This window comes from Pan troglodytes, chromosome 7 (assembly GCF_028858775.2).
Source record: "Pan troglodytes isolate AG18354 chromosome 7, NHGRI_mPanTro3-v2.0_pri, whole genome shotgun sequence".
NCBI classification, from domain to species: Eukaryota; Metazoa; Chordata; class Mammalia; order Primates; family Hominidae; genus Pan; species Pan troglodytes.
Genome location: NC_072405.2, coordinates 139,954,586 through 139,975,332, shown reverse-complemented (window position 1 = coordinate 139,975,332; position 20,747 = coordinate 139,954,586). Strand labels below are relative to the sequence as shown.

Genomic DNA, 20,747 nt, shown 5'->3' with positions numbered 1-20,747 from the left:
CGTTAGAAAGAAAAGAACGCATGAGTGTGTCTTTGACTTGAATACAGGTAGTCAGTTCATTACCTGAGGTTCCAGGGAGGATAAATCTTGCCTTTAATCGATACCAGCTTTATTGTCAGGGAACAGGACAGGGACGTGCTGCCATTATTCACCATCACTTATTTGAGGACACTTATTTAGCCTGTACTCCAACAGATAGTCTAATAAGATACTTGATGGAGAGAGGGCGTGTGTGAATGTGAATGTGGAAACTGGTGGCCCCATGGTCTTCCTCTTGAGCTTTCTCAGGCTAGCAGAGGACAGGAGCAATCACAACAGCTCAAGTTAGAAAGGGGCTGAAGGGTTAACTTGTTCAACTGGCCTTGTATTCTCAAATTCCTTTTATGATATTGCTTCAGGAGCACTTCAAGAAAACCTCCAAGTAGAGCTTGAGATCTTAGTCCCTCTGTGCCACCTTGCAATGCCTTTTTCTTCTCATGAGAAGCTGGGCTCCTCAAACTATGCCCTTTGTTAATTGTTATTTCTTTGAATACTTCAAGGCCCTGTATTCCTTCTATAGGTAGCTCCCTCCCACCCCAGTAAGTGAGGAGGATTATGTGAATTCTAATAACATTTTTTCCATAATTTCCAATAGTTCCTTTTTGGATAATTATGCTATCTAACGCTTTTTCGCTAAAAAGTATCATTTTATTGAAGAATTCTACTTCTGTTTCGGTGTGTGAACATATATAGTTTTCTATACAAAATTAGGAACCAGCTTGTCATTAAGTGAGTTGTCACTCATTGTTTATTGGATGCATACAAGATACCAGGAATACAGGAGGGAATAAGACAGAAAACCTGCCTTCCAGGAGTTTGTATTTTAATAAGCTGTCATCTCAGACAAGGTGAAAGAAGATTGTATTATCTATTGCAAACAAATTTGTTATTGTATTATCTATTGTGTTATCAATACAATCTATTGATAAACAAATAGATTGTATTATCTATTGCATAACAAATCACCCCCAAAACATAATGGCTTAAAATAATAAACATTTAACTTATATTTTCCTCTTTCTGCTGGTTAAGAATTTGGGAATGGCCTACCTGGCTGGTTCTGGCTTAGGGTCTTACATGTGACTGCAGTTGGATGTTGGCAAAGGCTATAGTCACCTGAAAGCTTAATTGAGGCTGGAGGATCTGTTTTGAAGATGGCTGTCTTGCATGACTGTAGGCAGGAGGCCTTAGTTCCTAACCATGTGGTCTCTCCATAGATGGCTTGAGTGCCCTCTCAACATGGAGGCTGGATTTCTCCAGAGTGAGTGATTGCCTCAGGATACAGCAAGCCTGGCTTTCCCCAGAGGCCATGATTGCCTTAGGATGCAAAAGCAAGCTTTTGTGCCCACATATTAATTAATTAGTTAATTCAACAAGTATTTATTGAACACCTACTATTTGCTAGAAGTTCCAGCATTAAAACATACCTCATTCTTTCCTCACTGAGAGTCTGGAAAAAGTAAAAATACTTTCAGCTTAGTTAAAAATTGGAAAGACTAGAGTAGTAGTATTTTCTAGAGTAATTCATAGAGAAATAAACCATTTAACCAAGGTAAGGGTGCAATCCAATCACTTGCAAATAAACAGTGCAACTGCCCTTGATTCAAGTGTGCTCTGGGTCTCTTTTTATTTTGGAAATCCTTGTGCTTTTGTAATGGCTGCCTAGCAACCAGGGCTTTGCTCGGTTCATGCCAGGAGTGTTTGAGCAGAGTTGATCGATGGCATTAAAATTCACTAGGTTTCCCAAGCAGTAAAAAACTGCTAGATGCGGCCAGGCGCGGTGGCTCACGCCTGTAATCCCAGCACTTTTGGAGGCCGAGGCGGGTGGATCATGAGGTCAGGAGTTCGAGACCAATCTGACCAGGATGTTGAAACCCTGTCTCTACTAAAAATGCAAAAAAAAAAAAAAAAAAAAAAAGAAAAGAAAAAATAGCCAGGCGTGGTGGCGCATGCCTGTAATCCCAGCTACTCAGGAGGCTGAGGCATGAGAATAGCTTGAACCCGGGAGGCAGAGGTTGCAGTGAGCCGAGATCATGCCACTGCACTCCAGCTTGGGCGACAGAGAGAGACTCCATCTCAAAAAACAAAAACAGAAACAAAAAAACTGCTAGATGCTGAGCCCGGATGGCCACCTAGCAGTGCAGAGGGTGAGTGTCAAGGTCAGAAGACCCTGGGACGGGTAGAATTTTTCTAGGTTGGGAGGAAGGATGTGCATGCATGATGGTAGTTTTACTCATGGTTGGCTAACAGTGGCATGATTCACATCTAAGAATAGATAACATTTGTTTGAAAATGTTTTTGGTGTTTACTTTCAGTGGTGCTTACACTGAAATGGGAATGGCACAGAAAAATAGAATGTGGTGAGTACCTCCCTCTTGTTTGTGAACATTCTACAGTTTTATGATTAGAATCTATCAATTTTAGAACTCTGGTGCGTAGATAATTCAAATCAGCTTAATTCTCAAAATTTGCGCTGGCCCCAAACAAAAACATATGACTAGAATCCTTTTTAAATATGTGTTTTGAAAAAAGTTAAATCCATCTGTATGCAAGACTATGCTATATGTAAGACTCTGGGTTAACATACGTTGAAGTGAGAAAGACATTGTTTGGCATTTACCATTCATTCATTCATTTATTCAGTAAATATTAAAGGTACAATTTTCCAGGTGCTCTGTTAGGCATTGGAATATAGACATCAATAAAATAGACACATTCCTTGTCCTCATAGTATTGCATTCTAGTGGGGCTCATGACATATGAGAAAGAGAGAAAAACTCATGTAGCTCTCCTGGGGCAGTAGAAGGGCCAAAGGACTCCTGTAGGTGAAATAAGGATTTTGACAGCTACACAGGAAACTCAGAGCTGCCAAATTCTGCCTTTCTGGATGCTTTTCTATGAATCCCATCCATGACAGGTGAATTCTTATGTAACAGACTTGTTTATAAGCTGCACTAACCCAAGGTGTCCAGTTGGGCTACCAGAAATAAAACTGTAACTCCTTCACTCACCCACATTGATTATTCATTAAAGCTTCACCTCTTTCAAAATCTCTCCCTCTCATTCAAGGAGGGCTCTGAAATTTTTCACACTTGCTTGCAAATTGCTATTCCCCGAGCACCGTAGGGCTTCTAGTGAGGAGTCATTGAACACTCATCAACAGTGGGAAGAAATAATCAAATGTATCTTTAAGATTAATTTGCAAACAGGGAATAGAGTGACTTAAACTGGAATGAAATTGGAATTAAGAAATACCATAAAGGAACATACTGGAGGGATATTTTATATGTTTTTAATTTTTTTGGCCAACTAGCTGTCCTTTCTCAGTTTAGGGTAGTAGCTCTTCAATTCTGCTTTTGGGGACCGTCTTTTCCACTCTAAGTCATTGTGATTTGGGTGGGGCTAATCTAACCCCCACTCTGAGGGTGGGGTTAGTGAACTAGGTCTGGCCAAGGAGAAAACATACAGCGCATTGTTCTGAAACCACAACGATCATTCATAGAGTGTTTGCTGGAACCATGAGTGAGGTATCCTCTTACCAATGGGGTTGCCAGTTGGTAGGATGTAAACCCAAAGTTCTGTTTGCTATTACATAAGAAAAAGTGACTGAGAGTGCTGTCAAGTCAGAGAGAACTAGAGCAGTAATATGGAGAGTGATATTTGGTAGTAATGAGGACCTGGATCCAGCCCTGTCTGAAGTCTAATTTTCAGTTACATTTTCCCACAAATTATTATCTTTATGAGAGGTAATTTGAGTTGGAATTTCTACCATTTCCACAAGAAGATCCTGGGCTAATACACTAGAATATTAAGCAGTATCAAGTCTTTAACACTAACAGTTGTAAAATAATTAAAATTGGGGATGCTTTTGAGAAGAATTACAAAAAGATGTGGTAGATGAAGGAGAGAAGAGTAAGGCAGTAGGATTTGCCAGCTTCAGCCAGATGATTAAAAAGATGGTGCTGTCTGTTCTTAACAGAAACAAAGAAGTCAGGAAAATGATTTGGAGTAAGGCAAAGGGGTGGGAGTGAAACCTACTGTAGACATGTTGAGTTGCTATTGATAGCTGGGCATCTAACCTAGTAGCTGAAAATTTGGGACTGAGTCAATGCAGAGAGACCATTTCTAAAGTGGGAGGCAATAATTAAAAATGATGTAGCCAGTAAAATCATGAAGGGAGAACATGGTGAATAGGTAAGAAAAATGGGCCATTGGAAGACCCAGGTTTAGGATTCAAGAAGAAAAAGTGAAACCAACAAAAATGATTTCTTGTCCCAGTGCCTTTGCATGTGGGGCCTTGATCCCCTGGGATCCATTACTCTTATGTCAGTCATTTCTGTAAGACAGTTCAGATAGAACTTCTTCCAGCCCATCTTCTCTGCCTGTCCATCTTGTGCACCTGAGGTTGGGCTTCCCAGTATCTATTTCAGTTTCCCACTGCACTTATCCCATTTTATTTTCACTACATCTCTGAGTCTGCTTCTGCAACAGACCTGGCTAGAATTTGAAACCAAATCTTCCTGATTCTAGAAGGCATGCTTTTCCCACTAAGCTTTGTTGTGATGATTTTTAGCCTACCTACAGTGTAGGACAATTGGAAACATCAAATGAGATGATGTATATGAAATTGCTTTGGAAACTATAAATTAACATGTAAGTATAAGCTGACATTACTATCGCAAATCTGTTATTGACTATATATATTGACATTATTGCAAATGTAGATAGTATTTGTACACAGGTGCATGAACATGTAATATGTAATAAAACGTGTATATATACAGATAGAATAACATTAATATTTTATGCATGTGGAATTATTCTTAAATGTATATTCATACACGATATATTTATGTGGATCTGAACGTGTATATGTTTATTACAGTACTCAGGAGACAATCAAGTTATTGGCTTTTAAAACATACTCTATTAAATGAGAATTTAGACAAAAAAAGAAACTTTTTGATACATCCTGATATCAGGACATTGTACATACTCAAATTCATAATCTCAAATGTTGATAATAATAGTAATTATTTGCTACATGTGAATTTGTGGTCTTTAGCCTACAAAGGATGATCACAAGCACTATTCTATTTCTTCTCACCAAAACACTGTGAGGGTATCTGATTTGTATATTGGGAAGTATTGGCTTTGATGTTTGGCAGACTAGGGCTTCTACTCTGGATCCTGTCTACTTTCTAGCTTGGCTACCTTGAGCACATTATAATAGTTACATGATTGAGTGTCTTTTCTGTTCATATTCTTTTACATATTGTTTCGAATTTTTCATGGGGACTCCTAAAGGGTAGATATTGTTCCCATTTATGGATGAGAACACTTGTTATTGGAGTAGTTATGTGACTTGGATATTTACTTATTTATTTATTTAGAGATGGAGTCTTGCTCTGCTGCCCAGGCTGGAGTGCAGTGAAGTGATACTGGCTCACTGCAACCTCTGCCTCCTGATTTCAAGAGATTCTTGTGCCTCAGCCTCCTGAGTAGATGGAATTACAGGTGCACACCACCACACCCGGCTAATCTTTGTATTTTTAGTAGAGACGGGGTTTCACCATGTTGGCCAGGCTTGTCTCAAATTCCCGGCCTCAAGTGATCTGCCTGCCTCAGCCTCCCAAAGTTTTGGAATTACAGGTGTGAGCCACTGTACCTGGCCACTTGAATCGTTTTTAAATGTATTGAGTTATTTTGTGGCCCAAAATGTGATCTACCTCCGTAAGTATTCCATGTACTCTTGGAAAAAAATGTGTATTATGCTTATATAGAGTGGTGGATTCTATAAATGTTAATTTGGTCAAGTTAGTTGATAGTATTGATCAAGTCTTCAGTTTCCTTACCAATCTTCTGTCAATTTGTTTGATTAATTACTGAGTTAGTGATATTGAAATCTTACACCATAATTGTCAATTTTTCTACGTCTCTTTTTGGTTTTATCAGTTTTTACTTCATGTATTTTGAAATTCTATTATTAGGTACATAAACATTCAGAATTTTTATGTTTTCTTGATGAATTGATCTCTTATTATTATGAAATGAACATTATAATCTGTGGTAATATTGTGTCTTCTGAAGTCCATTTCGTCTGAATTTAATATAGCCAAATGCATCTTTCTTTTTCAAGATTTTTTTTGTTATTATTTTACTTTAAGCTCTGGGATACATTTGCAGAACATGCAGGTTTGTTACATAGGTATACATATGACATGGTGGTTTGCTGCACCCATCAACTCGTCATCTACATTAGGTATTTCTACTAATGCTGTCCCTCCCCTAGCCCCCCACCTCCTGACAGGCCCCGGTGTGTGATACTCCCCTCCCTGTGTCTGTGTGTTCTCATTGTTCAGCTCCCACTTATGAGTGAGAACATGTGGTGTTTTGTTTTCTGTTCCTGTGTTAGTTTGCTGAGAATGATGGTTTCCAGCTTCACCCATGTCCCTGCAAAGGACATGAACTCATCCTTTTTTATGGCTGCATAGTATTTCCATGGTGTATAAGTGCCACATTTTCTTTATCCAGTCTATCGTTGATGGGCATTTGGGTTGATTCCAACTCTTTGCTATTGTGAATAGTGCTGCAGTAAACATATGTGTGCATGTGTCTTTATCACAGAATGATTTATAATCCTTTGGGTATATACCCAGTAATGGGATTGCTGGGTCAAATGGTATTTCTGGTTCTAGATCCTTGAGGAACCTCCACACTGCCTTCCACAATGGTTGAACTAATTTATACTCCCACCAACAGTGTAAAAGCGTTACAATTTCTCCACATCCTCTCCAGCATCTGTTGTTTCCTGACTTTTTAATAATCACCGTTCTACCTGGTGTGAGATGGTAGTATCTCATTGTGGTTTTGATTTGCATTTCTCTAATGACTAGTGATGAGATGATGAGCTTTTTTCCATATGTTTGTTGGCCGCATAAATGTCTTCTTTTGAGAAGTGTCTGTTCATATACTTTGCCCAATTTTGATGGGGTTGTTTGTTTTTTTCTTGTAAATTTGTTTAAATTCCTTGTAGATTCTGTATATTAGCCCTTTGTCAGATGGATAGATTGCAAAAATTTTCTCCCATTTGGTAGGTTGCCTGATTACTTTGTTGATAGTTTCTTTTGCTGTGCAAAAGCTCTTTAGTTTAATTAGATCCTATTTGTCAATTTTGGCTTTTTTTGCCATCGCTTTTTGTGTTTTAGTCATGAAGTCTTTGCCCATGCCTATGTCTTGAATAGTATTGACTATGTTTTCTTCTAGGATTTTTATGGTTTTAGGTCTTACATTTAAGTTTTAATCCATCTTGAGTGAATTTTTGTATAAGGTGTAAGGGAGGAGTCCAGTTTCAGTTTTCTGCATGTGGCTAGCCAGTTTCCCCAACACCATTTATTAAATAGAGGATTCTTTCCCTATTGCTTATTTTTGTCAGGTTTGTCAATGATCAGATTGTTGCAGATGTGTGCCGTTATTTCTGAGGCCTCTGTTCTGTTCCACTGGTATATATATGTATATTTTGGTACCAGTACTATACTGTTTTGGTTACTGTAGCCTTGTAGTGTAGTTTGAAGTCAGGTAGCATGATGCCTCCAGCTTTGTTCTTTTTGCTTAGGATTGTTTTTTCTATATGGTCTCTTTTTTGGTTCCATATGAAATTTAAAGTAGTTTTTTTCTAATTCTGTGAGGAAAGTCAATGGTAGCTTGAGGGGCATAGCATCAAATCTATAAATCACTTTGGGCAGTGTGGCCATTTTCACGATATTAATTCTTCCTATCATGAGCATGGAATGTTTTTCCATTTGTTTGTGTTGTGTCTTATTTCCTTGAGTAGTAGTTCGTAGTTCTCCTTGAAGAGTTCCTTCACATCCCTTGTAAGCTGGTATTACCACTGATCCCACAGAAATACAAACTACCATCAGAGAATACTATGAACACCTCTACACAAATAAACTAGAAAATCTAGAAGAAATGAATAAATTTCTAGACACATACACCCTCCCAAGACTAAACCAGGAAGAAGTCCAATCCCTAAATAGACCAATAACAAGTTCTGAAATTGAGGCAGTAATTAATAGCCTACCAATCAAAAAAAAAAAAAAAAAGCCCAGGACCAGATGGAGTCACAGCCAAATTCTACCAGAGGTAAAAGAGGAGCTGGTACCATCCCTTCTGAAACTATTCCAAACAATAGAAAAAGAGGGGCTCCTCCTTAACTCATTTTATGAGGCCAGCATCATTCTGATGCCAAAACCTGGCAGAGACACAACAACAACAAAAAATTTCAGGCGAATATCCCTGATGAACATCAATGCAAAAATCCTTAATAAAATACTGGCAAACCGAATCCAGCAGCACATCAAAAAGCTTATCCACCATGATCAAGTCAGCTTCATCCCTGGGATGCAAACCTGCTTCAACATATGCAAATCAATAAATGTAATCCATCACATAAACAGAACCAATGGCAAAAACTACATGATTATGTCAATAGATGCAGAAAAGGCCTTCAATAAAATTCAACACACCTTTATGCTAAAAACTCTCAATAAACTTGGTGTTGATGGAATGTATCTCAGAATAATAAGAGCTATTTATGGCCAACCCACAGCCGATGTCATAATGAATAGGCAAAAGCTGGAAGCACTCCCTTGAAAACCGGCACAAGACAAGGATGCCCTCTCTCACCACTCCTATTCAACATAGTATTGGAAGTTGTGACCAGGGCAATCAGGCAAGAGAAAGAAATAAAGGTATTTAAATAGGAAGAGAGGAAGTCAAGTTGTCTCTGTTTGCAGATGACATGATTGTATATTTAGAAAACCCCATTGTCTCAGCCCAAAATCTCCTTAAGCTGATAAGCCACTTCAGCAAAGTATCAGGATACAAAATCAGTGTGCAAAAATCACAAGCATTCCTATACACCACTAATAGACAAACAGAGAGCCAAATCATGAGTGAACTCCCATTCACAATTGCTACAAAGAGAATAAAATACCAAATGCATCTTTCTTTTGATTGGTATTAATACATTATATCTTTTCTTACCTTTTTATTTTTAATTCTTTGTGTCTTCATATTTAAAGTACATTTCTTGTAGAAAGCATATGATTGTGTCTTGCTTTTTCCCACATTCTGAAAATCTCTGCCTTTTAATTTGGATATTTAGACCACTTACATTTAATGGGATTCTTGATATGGCATGTTTAAGTCTATCATCTTGCCACTTTTTAAAAAATTTGCCCATATGTTGTTTCCGTTTTCTTGCCTTCTTTCGGAATGAGTAATTTTTTAAACAAATAATTCCTTTTTATCTTCTTTGTTGGCTTATTTGCTATAACTTTGTATTGTTATTTTAGAAGTTGCTTTAGGTTCAAGTAATATTATACTACTTCGTGTACAGTATAAAAAACTTACAATGGCATTATCTATTTTTCTCCTTACAACCTTATGATATTTTTGACATATATTCTACTTGTACATGTATTATAAAACCTGTACTACATTGTTATTATTTTTGCTTAAACAGATTAGTTTGTTTAAAGATATTTAAATAATAAAAAATCTTATATGTTTACTCATGCAGTTACCACTTCCAGGGGTATTTATTCAACTGCGTAGATCCACATTTCCATCTGATATCATACTCCTTCTGCCTAAATGATGATGTCTTTTTGTATTTCTTGTAATGCAGCTTTGCTGGTGAATAAATTTGTTTAGTTTTCATATGTCTGTAAAAGTTTTTGTTTTGACTTTATTTTAGTTTGATTTTGAAACTCATTTAAGGTAGGCATAGAATTCTAGGTTGATAGTTTTTCTTTCACTACTTATACTCAGGGTTTTGAGGTTCTTGTTCTGTGGGTTTACTGATTTCATCAAATTTGGACATTTTAGAGAAATATTTCTCCAAATATTTTTTTTTCTGTCTCCTATCACTCTCATTTAGGGACTCTAATTACCCTGTTTGATGCTGGATATTTTTGTGTTCCTATATTACAGAGTCTTGTTCTGGGACACAGTTAAGTTACTTGGAAACAGATTTTTTGGAGTGTTGCTTTTATGTCTTTTTTATAGGCTGGGCCAGAACAGTGTTTAGTCTAGGACTGATTATTTTCCACTACTGAGTTAAGAAGACCCTCTGAGTATTCTGTCTACTGCCCAGAAAATCATAAGGCTTTCACATCTAGGTTGGGGAAGAGACACTGTTTATGACCCTGTGTCATAATATTTATATTATTTTAGTGGTTTCTCTGAGCATTACAATATACACACCTAAATGTTCACATTCTATTTAGAGTTAATATGTTATCACTTCAGGTAAAGCATAGACGCCTTACCATCATTCAGGTCATTTTAACCTTACCCTTGGTATTATAATTGACATGTATATTATGTCTATTACATTGGAGACCTCCCAGACAATGTTAGAATTTTTGCTTTCAATCGTTGTACATATTTTTAAGAATTTAAGAGAAGAAAAATCATCTCTATATTTATCAAGTTATTTACATTTATGCCACTCTTCTTTTAATTCCAAAGTTTTATTCCTTTTGATATAATTCCTCTTCAGCCTGAAGAACTTCCTTTGGCAATTTTTTTCAAGCAGGTCTGCTGGTGACAAATCCTCTTAGCCATCTTTCATCTGAGAATGTCTTCATTTTAGAGGATTTTGGCCATGTAATTATAAAATCTGTGTGTTTATTTACTGAAGTTTTTAAATTTAAATCAACTTCTTATTTTGGAGGAAGAAATTTGGACAAAATGAAACTTGAAATCACTACCATAAATGGAAAATCAGTATCACTTGCTATAGATAGATGACAACAATAAGATACACAGTGAAAATAAAACATTATTAAAGTCTCTTTTGCCTCCCAGGCACTGGTCATGAAAGAAGCTCTCTCTTTGTAACAAGTTCCCTTTGAGAAACACTGGTTGGATGAATGGATGGACGGAGGAATGAATGAATGAGTGAATTAATAAAAACAGACTATTTCTGTCTTTTTACTCATTGAATAAAGATTTATTAAGCCCACATTCTGTGATGGGCACTGAACTATCTCTGGAGCGGCAATAATCATGGGACAGATGAGGTTTAGGCCCTCCCAGCACTGGCAGCTCAGTGTGAAGGAGTGGATCCAACCTTTACCTGAGAGTGGGCTTTGATGGGTGAAAGCTCGGGTAAGAGGCACACTTGAAAAGATGTAAAATGGAAGGGTTGTGAGAGATGAAGCTCTGTTGCCAATTGCTTTAGGCTGTCACTCCCTGTCTGCAGCATCCCGGGTTTTTCTCCCCTGCAGCTTGACCTCAGCTGAGATGAGTAGTGTTTGCTGCTTCATGTGATGTTTGGAATCATCTCTCAGTATTATAACTGTCTGCTCCAAACATCTTTACTTAGCATTTAGTGAGAGCCCGACCTTTTTCCACCCGAGGCCATTAGTTATATCAGTGGGCTCTGTGTGTGCTCTTAGTCAGAATAAATCCCCCCTGAGTCAGGGGCAATAGATCATGGGCTCCATCATTTATGGCCTATAAATTAAAGGGTGGTTGGGAACTCTGGCTTCTGTGCCTGGCCGCTCACTCCTTAGTTACACAGTGTCACTCTTTTATTGGGGGATGGTGGGGGCAGGCTGTTTGGTCTCCTTCTGAACCCCCTGAAAGACAGTATTTACTGGCTATGGAAATACCTTCACCGCATGTTTATTTCTTTGAGACACTCTGCCTCAAGCTCATTGGATCCTTGTTCTTGTCTCTGTCCGGAGCTGTCTGGGTATTTAATGGCCTTGGGTGGTATGCTGTCCACATTTCCAAGGCTCCTCAGTGACAGCAGAATAGGCTTTTAAAAGTCTCACCACACCCAGAGTGTTTGGGGTTTCATAATGGCAAAGCGTGGCTGTCTTCTGCACTCTGGAGGTTGCATTCCTGAGACAGGGCGTTCCTCCCTTTCCACTGAGGCCACAAGGCTCCATTGATGGCTGGGACTGTCCCTTCCTTGCTCCTTGAGAGCCTCAGCACCATTCTTGGGGCTCCTGCCTCCCCACGGCCAGTCACATCACCTTTGAAAACAGACACACAGCTGTGAAGTTGTAGGTTTCAGGATGGCTTTGCTGTTGTAGGGAGATTGTTCTCAGAGACATCTCTGTCAGGTTCAGCTCTTGGAGCATTGTGCTGTCTCCACATTTGGAACAAAAGTGCTATCATGTAAAGCAGTTCTAGCAAGTCTCTGTTTAGTCCATAGTGAGCTCATGAGGATCCATGGAGGAGTGAGGAGCAAAAGTGCGTGAGTCTGTTGCATTCGAGAGATTGCAGAGTTAAAGGCATAGCAAAGATCACTGATCCAACCGTTTACCAGAGGCCAGCCTCCTCACCCCGACATCCCTGACAGTTGCTCATCCAGCTTCAGTCTGAATGTGTTGGACCCTGCCTGGATCCCAGCCTTGGTGAGCTCTTCACTGCCAGCTGGAACCTCTCAGCCTCGTCTGTCTCACCTCATGCCAAGCTCTGAGCCTCCCTGCTGCCCTAAGGCAGGAGAGTTTTAAGAAACTCTAGATGGGTAAAATGAAATTTAATTTCAGGTCTCACTTGGGTTGCCTGTCTAATATTTATCATCTGTCCAGTTATCTGGTAACTGGGATAAACTTTATCTTGATCCCAGCCACCTATCTCTCCCTTAGTCTCTGTGCCCAAGCCCTTGTTTTCATAACATATCTACTTCCCAGACCTGCCTTGCCCTCATGGGATCTTCCTCTCCAGGATTTATAGCCTTGTCCTGGAGCTGCAGCCCAATGATTCGGGTCTTGGTGGCTGATGATGGACCTCCTAGATATAGACTTGTGTAGAGTACAACTTGCCCCTGTTTTCTTGCTGCTTTGTATTCCTGTGACTGCTGGTAACCCTGAACTAGAACCCATCATTAGGAAATAGGCCTAGCACCAGAACTGGCCTGCTGAGTTAGATGCTTTTCTGGGAATTGTAGCTTGGCCCATGCATGAAATGTTTAATTTCAAGTCTTAGACTATCCTGGACCATCCATCAGTCTGTATCATCTAACTGCTGCTAATCATGATATTCCTGTATACCTATTGAAAAATAAAACTCCTAAGGTAGAAATGTATTCAATGATAAAATATGCCATGTATTGAATAAGTACTACATGTTAGACACTTTGCTATGCATTTTGTATGCATTCTATCCCCCAAAGCCTATGAACTAGGTATTATTATTATTGTTATTATTATTCTTAATTAATTAAGATGTTTATTTTTTGAGATAAGATCTTGCTATGGTGCCCAGGCAGGCCTCAAACTCCTGGGCTCAGGTGATCCTTGTGCCTCAGGCTCCCAAGTAGCTGGTACTATGGATGTGTGCCATCATGCCAGGCCCTTTTATTATTATTTCTAGTAGCATGCTGTGACTCTTCAGAGAACAGGCACTATAACTGGACTACCTGGATCGAAATCCCAATTGTGCCTCGTTTTAGTTGGGTATCTTGGATAAGCTGCTTGGTCTCTTTGTTTTTCAGTTATCTCATTCATAAAATGAGGTTAACTAATGATCACTTCAAATGGTAGTATGAGGACTAAATCAGTTGATGCGTTTAAAACATTTAGAACAGTGCCTAGTGGCCTAGAGATGTCAAGTAACTTGCCCAGCGCACACAGTAAGTGGCAGAACTGGGCTTGCAGGAAGGACCCTTTGGTCTCTCCTTTTGTATCTCATTGTGCCCCCTCATCAGCCTTGAAACCCCTGGGTTTGGGTTGGGTCACCTCTTAGATGGCAATTCTTTGCAACGGTCAGCCTTGCTTTCCTTGGTCTTGAACTCATCACACTTCATGTGTAAAGACCATGTTATTAATCTGCTTATCAAGAAAAAACGGTCTCTGTTTTGTCCTAGCTAAGAGAATGGAACTGACTTTTGGAATACCGGGATCTGGTAGGAGGCTCTGCTCCTTCCCAAATGTGTGATTTTTGGTAAATCAACAAATCTCTTCCACCTTCAGTTTTCCCATCTGTAAAAGAAAGAGAATAAATTCTACCTTGCAAGGCTGCCATCAATTCAACTAGATGACATGGATAAGAGAGTGGATGTGAAGTAATTTTGTTAACTTCAGTTTTCTCATTTGTAAGGTGGCATGATTGTACATGCATGTAAAGATCAAGTGAAAAAATTCATGTAAAGAGCTTAGCATACCACCTGTCACAGAGTAACTACTCAATAAATGCTACTATAATCATCATCACCAACACCAGCAGCATGTCCTAATCAAATGTAAACAAATATTTGGTTGTTTTCCTTTGATAAGGGGTTTCAGCAAAGGCATCCGTCCTACACCTTCCCCTCCTGGACAAGATGGTCCAGGAGGAATGCATGAATCTGCAAGACGGCTGCCCAGCATTAGGGCATGTGATATGGTTGTGAAGCAGATTTTCCCTCTGCCTGCAGATAACTAGTCTCTAGGGGGCCTCAAACTTGTGACCCTGTCTTCATTAGCCATGTGAACTTGCTGGCCTCGTCTGCCCTTGGTAATAATTCCTGCCAGGTCACAAAGAATATCTTTCCCCCATGAGCCTTGGGTTAATAGCAACCTTTGACCCCATTCACTTAAAAGGTAATAAGCAACAGAAGCATTCATTCATCCAGCAAACATTTATCAAGGGACATTCTTGAGTTTCTTAGTTCATCATGACTCAGTATGCCTGCTGCTGACTCTTTCAGGCTGTCACATTCTTCTCAAGATAAGAACAAAGTCAGGTATTTGAATTTTCCTTGTATTTGGGCCATTCATCACCTTTTCTCTTCTCTCCACACCCAATCGAATCAGGAACTCACATTAAAAGGGCTTTGAGCTGATGACTCTGAAAAAGCCCAGGACCCTGATTCCCCTTCTTTTATGATCCCATTAGCAGGCTGATGGTGACGACCATGTGAACACACCAAACACAAGAAAGCATCACTGACAAATGCAGAACACATGTTGGCCGGTGCAAGGATGTGGCACTTCCTTTATGCCGGCAGGTCTACTTAATTCAGTTCAGTCCAGCAAGTTTTGGGTACGTGCCCATTTGCTCATTCATTCAATAATTCATTCATTCATCAAAATTTCTTTGAGTGTTGTATACAAGCACTGTACTGTGCTTCATGCTAGACTGGAAACAAAAGAAATCTATAATGCTCACCCTGCTGGCATTCTAGTGGAAGATACTGTTTGCATTTGCAAAGCACCCAGAAAAAAAATACGTGCATGAGGAGAAGAAAAAAAATAGTATTTACTTCATTTATCATTTATGCTTGCATTCATTCATTCAACTTGTTAATTACCAACTGTGTGTCATGCACAATGCTAAATGCTGGTACCCAGAGATGAACAACAAAGACATAGTTTCTACCATCACAGAAACTTGAAAGACCACCTTAGATGAGATGATCAAAGAACACCACAATAAAACTGAGACCTCTATGGTGAGAAAGAACTAGCGCTGCCGCCAGTGGGGAAAGGTCATTTCAGACAGAGGGAAGAGCATACGTGAAGCCTTATTGTAGGAAAGAGATTGACATTTTTGAGGAGACATTTTGAAAACAGGCTAATGGGGTTGGAAAGTAATGATGGAGGGGAAGGATGACAAGAGATGAGGACAGAGAATTGGGAAGGGGTCAGATAATGCAGAGAGCCTTGGCAGGCCATGATGGAAGTGTGGAGATACATAGCTATCTATCTCCATATCTATTATCTATCTATCTATCTATCTATCTATCTATCTATCTATCTATCTATCTATCATCATCTATCTATCATCTATCATCTACCATCTATCTATTATCTATCTATCTATATCAACTATCTGCCTATCATCTATCTATCATCAGTCTATCTATCTATCATCTATCTATTATCTGTCTATCTATCTATCATCTATCATCTATTTATATCTAGCCATCTATCATCTACCTTTTGAGGCCAAAAGGAAACTTTTAAAAAGAGTTTGAAGCTGAACACTGTCGTAATTCACTCTACTGTGTGCCTCTGATGTGTCAGGATTTGTGCTGAAGACTCTGATGATAAAGTAAACAAACACTACTGAGACTTACTGAGTTTAGAAATTCCTCCAGTGCCATTCATCCCTTTTTCACAGTAGCATTCAGCCAGCTGAATGTAACCAATTGCTCCAATGTGTGGGATAGATAAACATTAAAAAAAAAAAAAGAAGGGGGAATTCAGTGACAGCTGGAAATAGAAGTGCCATGGATGGGGTAAGATTTGTTCAGGACTTTCTTGGACACAGACAGCAGGAATACTTCTGAACAGGGAGATAGAATATACAAAATGAAGGGGGACGTGTAAGGAAAAACAAAGAGAATACTCCCTTCTTCATGTGTTACCTCGTTTAACCTTCACATCTCTTTGAGGAAGGCATTATTTCCCCTATATTCAGATGAGGAAACTGAGGCCCATAAAGGTACCTAGGCAAGGACACTCAGCCAGTAGGTGGCATGGGCCATTGTCCAGAGTTGGAAAGGTTTTCAACATCTGGCTGGTGAACCAGAGAGAAAACCAATGGTTCACCTACAGCTGAAGAAGACTTGGTGCTAGAAGAGGCATTTCAGCTGTTTTGTTTGCTGTTAGTTAAGGACGGCATTCCCAATTTCCATCTGGCAAGGCTTGAATAAAGTCCAGGAGTGGGCCCTGTCCTAGGAGAAAACCCACTTGGCTGCGTGGCCAGTGCCGAATCCATTGCCCCTGACTTCCGTTCCCGTGACAACTATCACCAATGTGAAAGATGGCCCTTCTATGGCTAGCAGTGAAATTGCTCAGGCCTCAGAGTCCTGGCGAATATAAGAATGTTGTCTTGGCTATTTTTCCCTTTCTGGGTTCTAGGAGGTTCCTTGAGGCTGAGTGTAGGAGGACCGTAACTGCTTTCTTTTGCTTCTCATCCCAAACTACTCTCTGAGTCCTGCAGGGAGACAGAGCCGCATTTGCCATTTTCTCTGCAGAGCCTGGGATGCTTTTCTCCTTGCTAAGGCAGCTCCCATAAGCAACCAATCTCCCCTCTTTACCTGGCCTAACTAGCCTGGGTCTTTAGGTCTCTGGACTCAGCATCTCAGTCAGCCTTCAGGAACTGTTCCCTTGGCTGTGAACTCTGGGGCCCCTCTAAGCAGAGCCGGCTTTATGAGCTTGTCCATGACTCATTCTTGGCTTAATGCCCTGCTGCCACAGTCTTAAATTCTTAGTCTTTTTATCTTTGAACTTACGTTCTGTAAGTGGAGTCCAACGGGACAGTGAAGCACACACTTGAACAGAGGAGAGATGCACAGTATGGGTGTCCACAGTGCCTCACCATGCCATTCACACTGGGACATTCATGATGCCCAGGAGCACAGAACTCTGGTGGACTCACGATGCCTGGGAGATCAGCATGACTTAAAGTGCATACAAGACAGGCCATTTGGACTAGAGCTTACTCTGAGTGCGAAAAGAAAGCAATGGCATTCAAAGAAGCATGAACCACCAAAGAATTCTATCCTCTTATCTCTGTTTTTATTTGTGCTATTTCCTTGTATTAGTCAACCACTTATGCCAAGAATGATGGTTGATGAAAAGCGAAGATAAGATGAGCCATAGCTTCCTTTCCTTGAAGTCTTTCCTTACTCATCAGTAAACCAAAGGTAGAAAGCATTGGTAGAATATATGTGTATCAAGAAATGTAATAAAAACATTTGTGCTGTTTCCATTGTTCTGGTAAGAATAGCTTTGTGCTGTTTCCATTGTTCTGGTAAGAAGGAAATACAGACTACCAATTTTGAATTATATAATTTTGGTGATTCTGCATTTGAGTTAAATGCTCTTATATTTGCATTTAAAACTGGCATGGCACAATATAAAGAAGAACAGTAAAATTAATGGTACTTACATTTTTTCCTTAGAATGATATTGAGTAACAAATACAAAACCCTCACCATGCCTAACTGAAAAAGAAACCATGAAAGGAAGAAAAAAATCTTTATATTTTAGTTCCTGTGAGGGCATGTTTTCCCTGCATTTTGAACAAGAGGCTCTATATTTTCATTTCCTATTGGGCCCTGCAGATTGTGCAGCCATCCTTGCATTCAGGGCTTATCCAATCAAATATTTTTTAGATGCCTGATCAGCACCAGCCGCATTACTTATCTGGGCTTTTTTTTTTTTTTTCTATCCAGGCTGAGAATATGGCAGAGCTTGTTTTGGTTCTTTCCATCTGATCACTTCATCCTTCCAGGCACTGGGCATCCAGAGTTAAATAGATGCAACCCCTGCTGTGGAGAAGCTTACAGTGCCGTGAGAGGAAGTGACAGGTAATGATGGCTGGGGAGCACAGAATGGGGGTACCACCATGTCTGGAGGAGAGAGAACACTTTATTATTAAATATTCTCTATTTTCCAGAACCTAGCACAGTGCCTGGTACACAGTGAATGCTCCATAAACGTTTAATAAATGAACAAATGGTGTAATGCACACAAGTGCCCTATTGACAGCTGAATACTATGGAAATAGTAGGATGTTCATTAATGGTGGGGGAAATACAGGAGGTAGAGAGAATATGGCTTTCCAAAGGTCAGCTGGAGCAGAGCAATGTAGCCTCTCTTCTGTCCTCATGAGTTTTAACTGATATTTTTCCTCCATGAACTTTTTGGGGAGTTGCTTCTGTGCTTGTAGCATGGGGTTTCCATCTTGAGGATGAGGAATGTTGCCTAAAATCAAATGCCTGCAAGTGATTCCATCATTCCTTCCACAGATATACACTGAATGCCTGCTAAGTGCCTGGCTCCATTTTTGGACTGGAAATGGCAAGTATCTGGGCCAGGAAAGGACTTTGAAGTCATTGAATTCAGTAGTTCTCAAATACAGACCCTCAAACTGGTGCTGCTCGGCGATGTTTTCACTGCTTTACAGAAAAGTGAGGAAAAGAGAGTGATGTTTGGAAAGCCAAGGTTATGACTTTAAAGCATTTCCTTTCTTCTGAGATCATGTTTTTCCTTTTCTTCCCTTCTGTTAAAATGTGCTTTTTTTGATTTTTGTTTTTACAGAATGACTGCAATAGTGGATGATAATTGAATTAGTTGTAATATCCATTGTTGGCAAAAAGTTGGCAACCCTCTGTAATTCCTCTGACTTTTTTTGGTGGAGAAAATTTGTATTGGTCTGAGAAATAGAAAATCTGGAAAGCATCCACATCAACCAGTTTCAATTCCTCTACACCTGAGCCCCTCCTCCAGCAGCATCACCTTCCTAAACAGACACTAAGAGTCATCATTCCAAGGGCAAGGGAATTCCCTTCCTATCTTTAAATTTATTTTTAAAATTTCTTCATGTTAATTACTATTATTTCCCTATAATTTCCAATATCAGGTCACTGTTTATCCATATGAATATATTGATTGATTGATTACCTGATTGACTTTTCAACCAAGTAGAACCAATAAAATTTATTAAGCATGACCTTAGTGCCAAGCATCCTACCAGGACCTGGGGACACAAAGATGAAGATGGCAAAATAGCCCTTCCTATATTTGAAGACAAATTCTATGCCCCCTCTCTTCTACTCCTCCCCTTCACTCCACATTTCTCTGCATCCAATTAACCATCTCTGATCTTCAGCCCTTGATATGGTTTGGTTGTGTCCCCACCCAAATCTCATCTTGAATTATAGTTCCCATAATCCCCATGTGTCATGGGAGGTACCCAGTCGGAGGGAATTTAATCATGGGGGTGGTTACCTTCATGCTGTTCTCGTGATAGTGAGTGAATTCTCATGAGATCTGATGCTTGGCACTTCTCCTGCTGCTGCCATGTGAAGAAGGAAGAAGGACGTGTTTGCTTCCCCTTCTGGCATGATTGTAAGTTTCCTGAGGCCTCCCCAGCCATGCTGAACTGTGAGTCAATTAAACCTCTTTCCTTTATAAATTACCCAGTCTCAGGTATGTCTTTATTAGCAGCATGAGAACGAACTAATACAGCCCCCTTTCATATAAGAAGGTGTTACTCTTCTACACCATTTGGGTCCATCTCCTTTGAATACTTTTCAGTTTATGTAAATTTCTCTTAAAATAGTTCCTCTGAAATTGAGATATACTGTGTGTGGTCTCATTAGTGGCGATTATACAAGGACTATCACCTCCACTATTATACTTATTATATTTCCATTAATGCAGCCTAAAGAACGATTACTTTTGTTTTGGCAGCTGCAACACATCATTCATTATAATAGTAATTGATTATATGGTGTTTTCTATATGGTAGCCAATGTTCTAAATAAGTTACATTTACTAAGTTATTTAATCCTTTTAACAATCTTATGAGTAGGTAGTTATTTTTATAGAAGAGGAAACTGAAGCACAGAGAGGCAAATGGTTTAGGCCTGAGTCCTCAGAAGAAGCCATGTCTCACAAATGGACAAAATGTCTATGAGAAGCAATGAAAGTGCTTGACTTAGACCCTAAAGCCAGCATGAGATTCCCTCAGGTTGGGGGAATCAAGTGGAATCTGTAGGTTCCACAGCAGTGAAGATTCAGGGAACTGAATATTAGGGAGCTGGCAAGAGCCACAGGAAAGGGTGCTGGGTGGTCGTCAATTCAGATGGGATCTGAGGCAGCCTGACAAAGGATTCCTGTGACCAAAGCTTGGCCCCGAAGCAGCAGAAACCTCCAGGTTGGAGGGCCTGGGGACCAGGTCAT

At 39.7% G+C, this 20,747-nt stretch overlaps 1 protein-coding gene across 2 annotated transcripts in view; it reads left to right on the top strand.

Annotated features, from left to right (window-relative positions):
• GSDMC (gasdermin C) overlaps window positions 1-19,978 on the top strand; it is a 117,568-nt gene extending 97,590 nt beyond the window's left edge. The window contains exons 19-20 of one of the 2 annotated variants that reach the window (XR_008536841.2): window positions 18,233-18,367; window positions 18,809-19,978. The gene's annotated coding sequence lies outside the window, so the exon portion shown is untranslated. The remainder of the gene's footprint in view (window positions 1-18,232; window positions 18,368-18,808) is intronic. The other variant, XR_008536842.2, reaches the window with a different exon arrangement.
• Window positions 19,979-20,747: the final 769 nt, after the last annotated feature.